Here is a 9258-nt window from a genome sequence, read left to right on the forward strand (position 1 = left end):
GTGCGGGGGGGGGGGGGGGGCCGATCATCAGTTGAGTGGCACTAATTTGCATAATATGGTGATTAGGTGATTTTTAACTGCTTGACCGTGATTTTTTTGGGGGGAGCGCGCGAGTAATTTTTTTTGGGGGATGTGCACCCCCGCGCCCTCCCCTAGATACGCCACTGGTTCTTTCTGGGGAGGGGTAATGTAATCGTAGATTTTATTTTTATTTTATTTCAACTTTATTTCACGAGGGTAGCTCTAACAGCTGCACTACAGTAGTACAGCTGACTTGAAGAGGCCCTCGAAAGAAAAACAATACATAAAAATATGTACAATACATTAACAATCCAAGTAAGTAAAAGCTTCATTACAGGAAAGTTCAAAAACTATATAATAAATAAAATATTGAATAAATATAGTAACATTCATTAAAAATACAATAAACTTTAAAATTCATTATAAAATTACAAGGTGATGGTTAAAATCGGAATTTTATTGCTTAATATGATATGTGTATGTTTGCATTAATTGCAGATCCTAATGAAAACAATGGTTCACAAAGGTTCTTGGTTTAATTGTTGTTTGCTTCTCTTTTTTTAAAATTTTACTTTTTTACATGGATAACAGATTTCTCTGTGGGAACGGCGCGGGGGTGGGAGGAGTGCTTGTTTGAGCCACGTATCATATGCTTCATTGGTGTTTATGAGTTGCATTCTTGTTATAATGAATGTTGCAATCAGGTACCGGTATGTGGTTGATAGGCATCTCTGGCGCGGGTTTGGGTATTCCAAGTGGGTGTTCGTGATAGTAGTTTTAGGAGGGATAGAGAGAGTGAGAAAGAGGGACATAGTTACCAACCGTCTCGCATTTGCAGGATGGTCCCGCATTTCAAAGCCATGTTCTGATTGAAACACGCATTTTGAAGAACCCATGCATGAGCATAAATTTGTAACGCATTTAGCAACCACAGATTTTATTCATACGGGTGGGTGGGGGAGGGAGTGGGGTAGGGTGGCAAAAACAGTTTCAGAATAGGTGATTTAAATTTAGTGGCAAAACGGCCCCTACTGGATCCCCTGATTATTTCAAATGAGGGACACATTGTTCCAAATGGGTAGTGTTTCAAATGGTGGGTAGCACACTGTTTTGGATTGGTAGCACACTTTTCAAATGGGAGCATACTGTTTCAGATGGATAGCACTCTGTTTTGAATGGGTAGCACAATGTTTCAAATGGATAGCACACAGTGTTTTAAATGGGTAGCAATATTTCAAATGGAAAGCACACAGTGTTTCAAATGGGTAGCACACGTTTTAAATGGATAACATTTGTTTCAAATGGTTAGCACAATGCTTCAAAATGATAGCACAATGATTAAAATGGGTAGCACACTGTTTAAATGGAGAGCACTCGTTACAAGTGGGTGAGCACAGTGTTTTAAATAGATAACACTGTGTTTCAAATGGGTAGCACAATGTTTCAAATGGGTAGCACATTATTTCAAATGGGGTAGCACTGTGTTTAAAATGGGTAACACATTTTTCAGATGGGTAGCACTTTTTCAAATGGGTAGCACAATGTTTCAAATGGATAGCACACAGTGTTTTAAATGGGTAGCACAATATTTCAAATGGAAAGCACACAGTGTTTCAAATGGGTAGCACACGTTTTAAATGGATAACATTTGTTTCAAATGGTTAGCACAATGCTTCAAAATGATAGCACAATGATTCAAATAGATAGCACACTGTTTAAATGGAGAGCACTCATTACAAGTCGGTGAGGACAGTGTTTTAAATAGATAACACTGTGTTTCAAATGGGTAGCATAATGTTTCAAATGGGTAGCACATTATTTCAAATGGGGTAGCACTGTGTTTAAAATGGGTAACACATTTTTCAAATGGGTAGCACTTTTTCAAATGGGTAGCACAATGTTTCAAATGGATATCACACAATGTTTTAAATGGGTAGCACAATATTTCAAATGGAAAGCACACAGTGTTTCAAATGGGTAGCACACGTTTTAAATGGATACCGGTAACATTTGTTTCAAATGGTTAGCACAATGCTTCAAAATGATAGCACAATGATTCAAATGGGTAGCACACAGTTTAAATGGAGAGCATTCGTTACAAGTGGGTGAGCACAGTGTTTTAAATAGAACACTGTGTTTCAAATGGGGTAGCACTGTGTTTAAAATGGGTAACACATTTTTCAAATGGGTAGCACAGTGTTTCACAGTGTTTTAATTGTAGCATACGACTTCATTACTTCAACTTGAGATCACACTCTTTCTATTGGGATGTTATTTCAATTAAAGAGCATACCGTACTTTATTTCAATTGCAGCATGCTACAGATCTCCCTCCAAAGAAAGACAGCTGATTTGATCTTTAATTAGAATCCCTCTAATTAAAGACCGGCAGTAAAAGTTGTCTTTAAATACTTTATTTAGCGGGAAATTTGTATTCTACACATTAAATATCAGACTGTTTTATTCCAAATGTTTTAGAATGAATTTACAGTTACTGTAAGATCCTGTTGATTCTTAATAAATCATTTTAAATATTTCTCACACATGAATTATTCAAAATAAAATCAAATGAACAACTGTTTTAAAGGTTCATTAACTTTTAATTAATAGACAAATTATCTACTAAACAAATACTAAACTTCAACAAGACTTATTAACTCAAAATGAATGTATAGAGCTACTCAGCATGAGCTGTTGTAAAGGAGTTTATATTACGTTAAAGGTTTCCCACACAAATAAAATAGATGAGCGATTCTGGGTAAAGACAACTTGATTTCTTGCTTCAAACAATGTATCCATTCGTAGAAGCTGGTCTTATGAAGATAAGCCTATCCAAGTGAACGTAAAAGGGTCAGGGACCAGGACAAACCTTCGACTTTAAATTTAACAAAGATAGAAAAATGTTAAATACAGACACAATAAATACATAAATAGGCCTTAAAATGTAAAAAGTAAAATATCTTAATGAGCATATTCTGAATGAGCTTCATATTTCTTGACTTGATTTCGCTTTTGCATGGTAGGCCTATTTACATTACTTTTAATTGAAGCTTTATAAAATTTACAAAATCAATTTATTTTTATTCTATCCATGAGCATTGATTTTTAACATAATTATTTGTTTGTTTATCATTTTGTATCATACGTGTCAACCGCCATATACCTATAGACCTATTATTATATACGTTCACATTTTATTCAACTTTAATTCGCAAGTGCATGCTTGTAGCAAATTAGTAACTCCTCGTCGTTTATTCGAATAAATACGGTATTTCTATTTTAACTTTATCAAACGCAGTGACTGTAGGCTAAGAAGTCCCTAGCATACCATACATAAGTACATTTTACCTTTCGAGTGGCCAAGTACTATTTTCCACGTATTCACAACATATACATTTAAAAAGATATTTATACTCTTTTTATTTGATATTCACATTTATATCACTTTTTATATTTAATATATGGTACTGCATTTTCTGGTACTTCGTCTATTATTTTTTTATCGCTTCTCATTTTTTTTAAGCCTACAGTATTATAAGTCTAATCTGCCTGCTTTTTTCGTGTGCATAATTATTTTTCATTTATTTTTTATTGTTTCTACAATTCTTACATAGGCGTATTTTTTTCTTATAGTTGGCCTACGGTCCGTCACATATATATGACGATGCCTGTTATAATGAATTATGCCATTGTTAAAAGTGTTGCATCATACACATATAATAATAATTTATTGGAACGTACACTATTATAACAGTGGTACAGTCAAATGACGGTAACATTAGGATAAGTTTGATCACCCAGTTGATCAAAATTGCCTTTGCGTAGGGTTTGATAATCACCTTATCGCCTTGAAGCGAATTCAATGGCTAGTCGTCGAAGCGTGCGAATTGTACCATTGTAAAATAGGAGTATTTAGTTTGTGTGAATGTAGAGGAAGTTTAGGTGCAGGCTCATAGTCCTTTTTAATAAACAAAAAGGTGATATTATTATTATACTTCAGTAAGTATACATTTTTTAAACATTGTACAAATGTGCCTATTACAGATGCTTCTACCATGCATGACCCATTGAAAATGGTATGGTCTGATTATCAGATCTGAAACTGTGGGCCTAGCAGAATATCGTCATTTATATACTGTCATAACTACTATATTTGTTATGTAAATACATTAAAAATACATCTACACGTTCACCTACACATGCACAAACTAAAAATAAAAACAATATTTCATAATGCAAATAACATTCTAAATTTTAACTCCAAAGTTAAGCTCCTTCTGCTCGACAATACAGTCGAATACTCGTTTGCCATTCTAAAGCATTGGCTTCTAAACTGACTTGCTACTAATTGATTCTTACAAAAATAACATGTCTGACATCATTTATTAACCAATCAATATGATCTTTACATATGTTGTAGGTAATAAATAAAGCTACATGTTGCCACAACAATGCCGAGAATCGGTCTAAAATCAGCTACTGCAAAAAAACTTTGGGCAGTTCACCATATTTCTGCTAAAACAGGTTTTACACGAAAAAATTTGAAAAACCATGGTTACAAAATTTAAAAGTCCGACGATCATGGATTCAAATTAAGATTAATAAAACTGTTATTAAATTTAGAATAGGATAAAAGAACAATGGCAAAAATCGGACAAGTAGAAGTAAAGTTATGAAGAGAAATGTGCGAAAAAATAGCGAAAACAGCTGAAAATCGAAAGTTTTGAATTAAATTAAATTAAATGAATTTGCGACGATCAAACTTATCCTAATGAAAGAGCACATTACAATACAGAATAAATTGTATCTTAGCAACTTAATTAACTGATATTATAACCCAAGGACGCAAAGGTCAGAAAGCCCCTGTGTGATCAAGTAACTCCGCTCCAATTACACCGGGTACTTATTGGTCAGTGGGTTAATTGAAAAGCACACTTATGGGTGGTGACAAAGTTTAGTAATTGAGAGAGTCTCCTTAAAATGGTCGCTATATATTATACTATTATACTATCACATCAGTTGTGCCGCCAATTGCTTAAAGACTAATAGCTTCGTAACGGTAACTGGGGCTCCTTCCTGTAATGGAATTAGTACTAGCTGACTTCCTATCTTGTGCACCAAGAGATGAGGATTCTGAAATTGATCAAATTGTACCAATTGCATTTAACTGTTCTGAAATTGATACTGCAATGATAGTGTAAATCCAACAACACAAACAGTTTCAAGACCAGTAACTAGGTCATATGCTAGGAAAATGGGAATTAAAATACCAGACCTCTACAAACCCAAACAAACACAAATCAATGACACAGTATACACAGCACACAACAACAGCCACGCGACCTCATCCATCACCACAAATAGACACACAACACCAATCACCCACACCTCCACTCACTGAACTAAAAACAACACACATTCCGAAACAAAAGGAATTAGACAAATTGATGGACGTTATCCGTAGAAAAATAAACAATTGATTGATTGCACAAATGTTTCCATGCTGGTACATCTGCGCTAAAACTGTCTTTGTAGCTATGCATTGCGCAATATGAATCAACCTTACAATGGAATCAACCTTTCTATGGAATTGTGTATCCATTCAATTATCTCAACAAAAAAAAAAAATTTTTATTTTTTTAAAATTTTTTTTTTTAGAGATATAAAGGGGGGAGGGGGCGCGTGAAATCTGCCCATGTTCCAGGAGAGGGTAGGGTCAAACCAAATTCCCAAATATTTAAAACTATTAGAAGCTTGAATGGCGGAGTTGCCAACAGTGATGTTAAGATCAGCTGCACCACGTAATATTCTACTGGATCTGAACAGGACCGACTTAGTTTTATTCACATTTAAGGTTAGTTTATTGGCTTTTAACCAATCACTCACATAATCCATGTCAAGTTGAAGGTTGTTTTGAATATCAATTAAAGATTTAGATGAAAAAAATATTGCTGTATCGTCAGCGTACATGGAGATTTTACAAGAATGAATATGATTGGACAGATCATTAATAAAGATCATAAATAATAAGGGTACTAAAATAGACCCTTGGGGGACCCCACATCGAGGAAGCTGGGGAAGAGTTAACACTATTGACGCAAGCGATTTGCCTTCTACCCGAAAGGTAGGATTCAACCACTTCAGCTCAATCTCACCAAGTTCAAGTTTTGGAAATTTTTAAGTAAAATGGAAAGATGAACCGTGTTGAATGCCTTTTTGAGGTCAAGAAAAATTGCACCAATCAACATTCCCTTGTCGATGTTATCGAGAATATAGTCGGTAACATCAACAAGGATGGTGCTATGAAGGCGGCGGAAACCAAATTGATGGAAAGACAAAAGATTTTTTGAACAAAGATATGAGTACAATTGGGTGTGTATATGGCGTTCAAGAATTTTCATTAGTGTAGGCAGGATGGAGATTGGTCTATAGTTCTCACACTTGACTTTAGGACCGCCCTTATGTATAGGAATAACCTTCCCCAGCTTCCACTGAGATCGGGTCTCACCCTGGGCAATAGACAAATTAAAAATATATGCAATTTGATTTGCAATACATGGTGCAACTGACTTAAGAAGCCTTGGACTAAAATCATCAAAACCAGTCAATTTATTAGTTTTAAGATCGGACAAAGCATTTTCAACATCATTAACTGATATGTTATTAAACTTCAGATTACCATAATTAACATTATCATTATCATTATCATTAATAATATCATTATCATTATTATTATCATTAACCTTAAGATTATCACTATCATTCGAAACATCATAAGAAGCAATTTGGTCAACATCAAAATTAACATTAACACAATCATTAATTAAATTTTCACCAATAGTACAAAAGTAGTTATTAAAATGTTCAGCTATTTCATTTGCATGTTATTTTTTCATTAATATCACCAGTTAAAAACTTTAAAATATTATTGCACTTAGTATTGGGTATCAACTGTTTAAGGATCCAAAAAGTCTTTTTGGATCCTTTCTATTGTCTGAAATTGATATCTTAAAATAATTTCTCTTAAGGCTTGTTCTCAAATTATTCAATTTGTTTCTAATATCCTTGTACAACTCTTTAACAACAACAATTAATTAAGTCATTGGAGCGTCCGGCTCTTTGTTTAGCTACATTGGCCTCTTTGCGGAGCGAGAGATAATCTTCATTAATCCAGGGAGGGAGATTTGTCAAGACTTATATTTATAACAGGGCATGGTAGTTACAAACATCGCTAAAAATGGACTCGAAATAAAAAAGAGCTTCGTCCACATCCTCAGCAAGATTCTAATATATTCCAAGGAGCATTGTTGAACTCGTTTTGAAAATTTTGAACATTAAAATTTTTGAAAGACTCCTTGAATTATTTTAGGTTCACCTCGTATCTTGCAAGATTTGCACAATGTAAGGACACATGCATGATCACTGATTGTTGTCGGGATAATCCATGATTTACGATATAGTTCCTTCTTATTAACAAGCATCTGATCAATACAGGTTGCAGAATCAGGCGTAATACATGTTGGCTCATTAATTAAATGGAGAAAATTGTACCGGTTGATTAATTGTGACAATTTAGTCCACAAGTGACCGGATTTGACTAAAGCATCACAATTAAAATCACCCATGCAAATTATCTCATTAAGATAATGGCTAGTAGAAGACTTCTTGCGATTACAAATTGTCTTTAATCAAGATATGGGGCTATCTGCGGACGTAACCAATTCATAATAAAGTCTTGAAGTACCAGAACATAAATGGGTGTAATGGAAATAGGACGAATTTGATTAAGACTTACGGTACCATTCTCCTTGGGAATGGGTGTGATAGTGGCATCTTTCCATCTTATCGTTATTTCCCATTGCAAGTGAATTATTAAAAATATTCACTAATATACAGCTAATTCGAACACGAAGGTTTTTATTAATCGTCGGGGGAAGATCGCATGGAGATGTAGCTTTATTGCAATTGAGTTTCTTTAAACAGTTGTACACATTCCAAAATGTTAACGTAGGTGGGGGCGATGTATTTGGTAGGTACGTGGCTAACTTTTTTGTAACAGCTTAAACTGTTGACAGATCAAAGATAATTTAGAGTTGCTCATTTCGCAAATTTCCTCAGGATCTGATTCATCTATGTTTATATTTAATGTAGTATTTTTACATTTACCCTGTAGCAAAACATAAACGTCCTATCTTATGTCTGACTTCATTAAAATCCCCGCAAATAATAAAACCAGCTCTTGGTGATCTGGATCTAATAATATCAACTGATTTGCAGAGGTATTGCTAGACTTGCCACAAGTCTCTAATTGGATGGATTTTTCGTAGTACATTAGCGCATTTCGGAAAGCGCCACCAGCGTCAGTTTATGATGAGAAACTTTTTTGATGAGAATTAGAGACTTGTAAAAGAGTGAGTCAAATCGAATGCAGACCGCTGGCTGTGACAAACATGACGTAATTTTTAGGATGCCGTATTTGGCAATAGGGTGAATGTTATGACGGAAGGTCAACCAATCAAACGGTTCTCATTTTGGTGCTACGAATGTAGAGAGAAGTCGGGAAGTTGGGACACGGTACTGTACGTGCAGGTGTGTGGAATATTGTGGTACATTGTTAATGTGCACAAGATCGAGTGCGTGGGAAAGCTGCAGTCTAGAAAGTATTTGGTTTGCGATCCGTCTTAGATTCACGCGAGGCTCAGTATTTTAAAGACTAGAACATTTATCAGCCCACCACTAGGCCTAGGCCGACGGAAAAGCTGTCATGCTCTCGCAACTGCGACACAAAATTGAAGACAATGTATACCTGGATAAGCTATGGGAGTTGTCGCGAGTACGTTTACGTATTTTTAAAAACAAGTGAATGTCACCAAAAAGAGGAGCAGCCCGTCTGTATTCCAAAGATCAAAGAGAAATTTGATTAGCGCGGCGAAACATGAATTAACCACCTACAGCTGGTGTAGTGGACGGGACGAGCTGGGCCTATGAGATTCGTCTCTAGATAAAATGATGATGGTACCAACGAGGCCAGAACTAATGTAAAGGTGCGTCACCCCTTCTGTCTGGCTCTGTTGTGAGTGATTGTGAATGCACTTGTTATTGTACCTGCTTGATAAGTACTTGTACTTATTCTTCAGTTTTCAATCAGTTGATGGACTTATATTTTCCCAAATATTCACAAAATGTTGCAGCCCTATTTTTATCTAGAGGAGGTACACTAATTTTAACCATAGCCTAT

The sequence above is a fragment of the Anneissia japonica genome, unplaced genomic scaffold (assembly GCF_011630105.1).
Source record: "Anneissia japonica isolate Jap-2015-1 unplaced genomic scaffold, ASM1163010v1 scaffold170_len151065_cov129, whole genome shotgun sequence".
NCBI classification, from domain to species: domain Eukaryota; kingdom Metazoa; phylum Echinodermata; class Crinoidea; order Comatulida; family Comatulidae; genus Anneissia; species Anneissia japonica.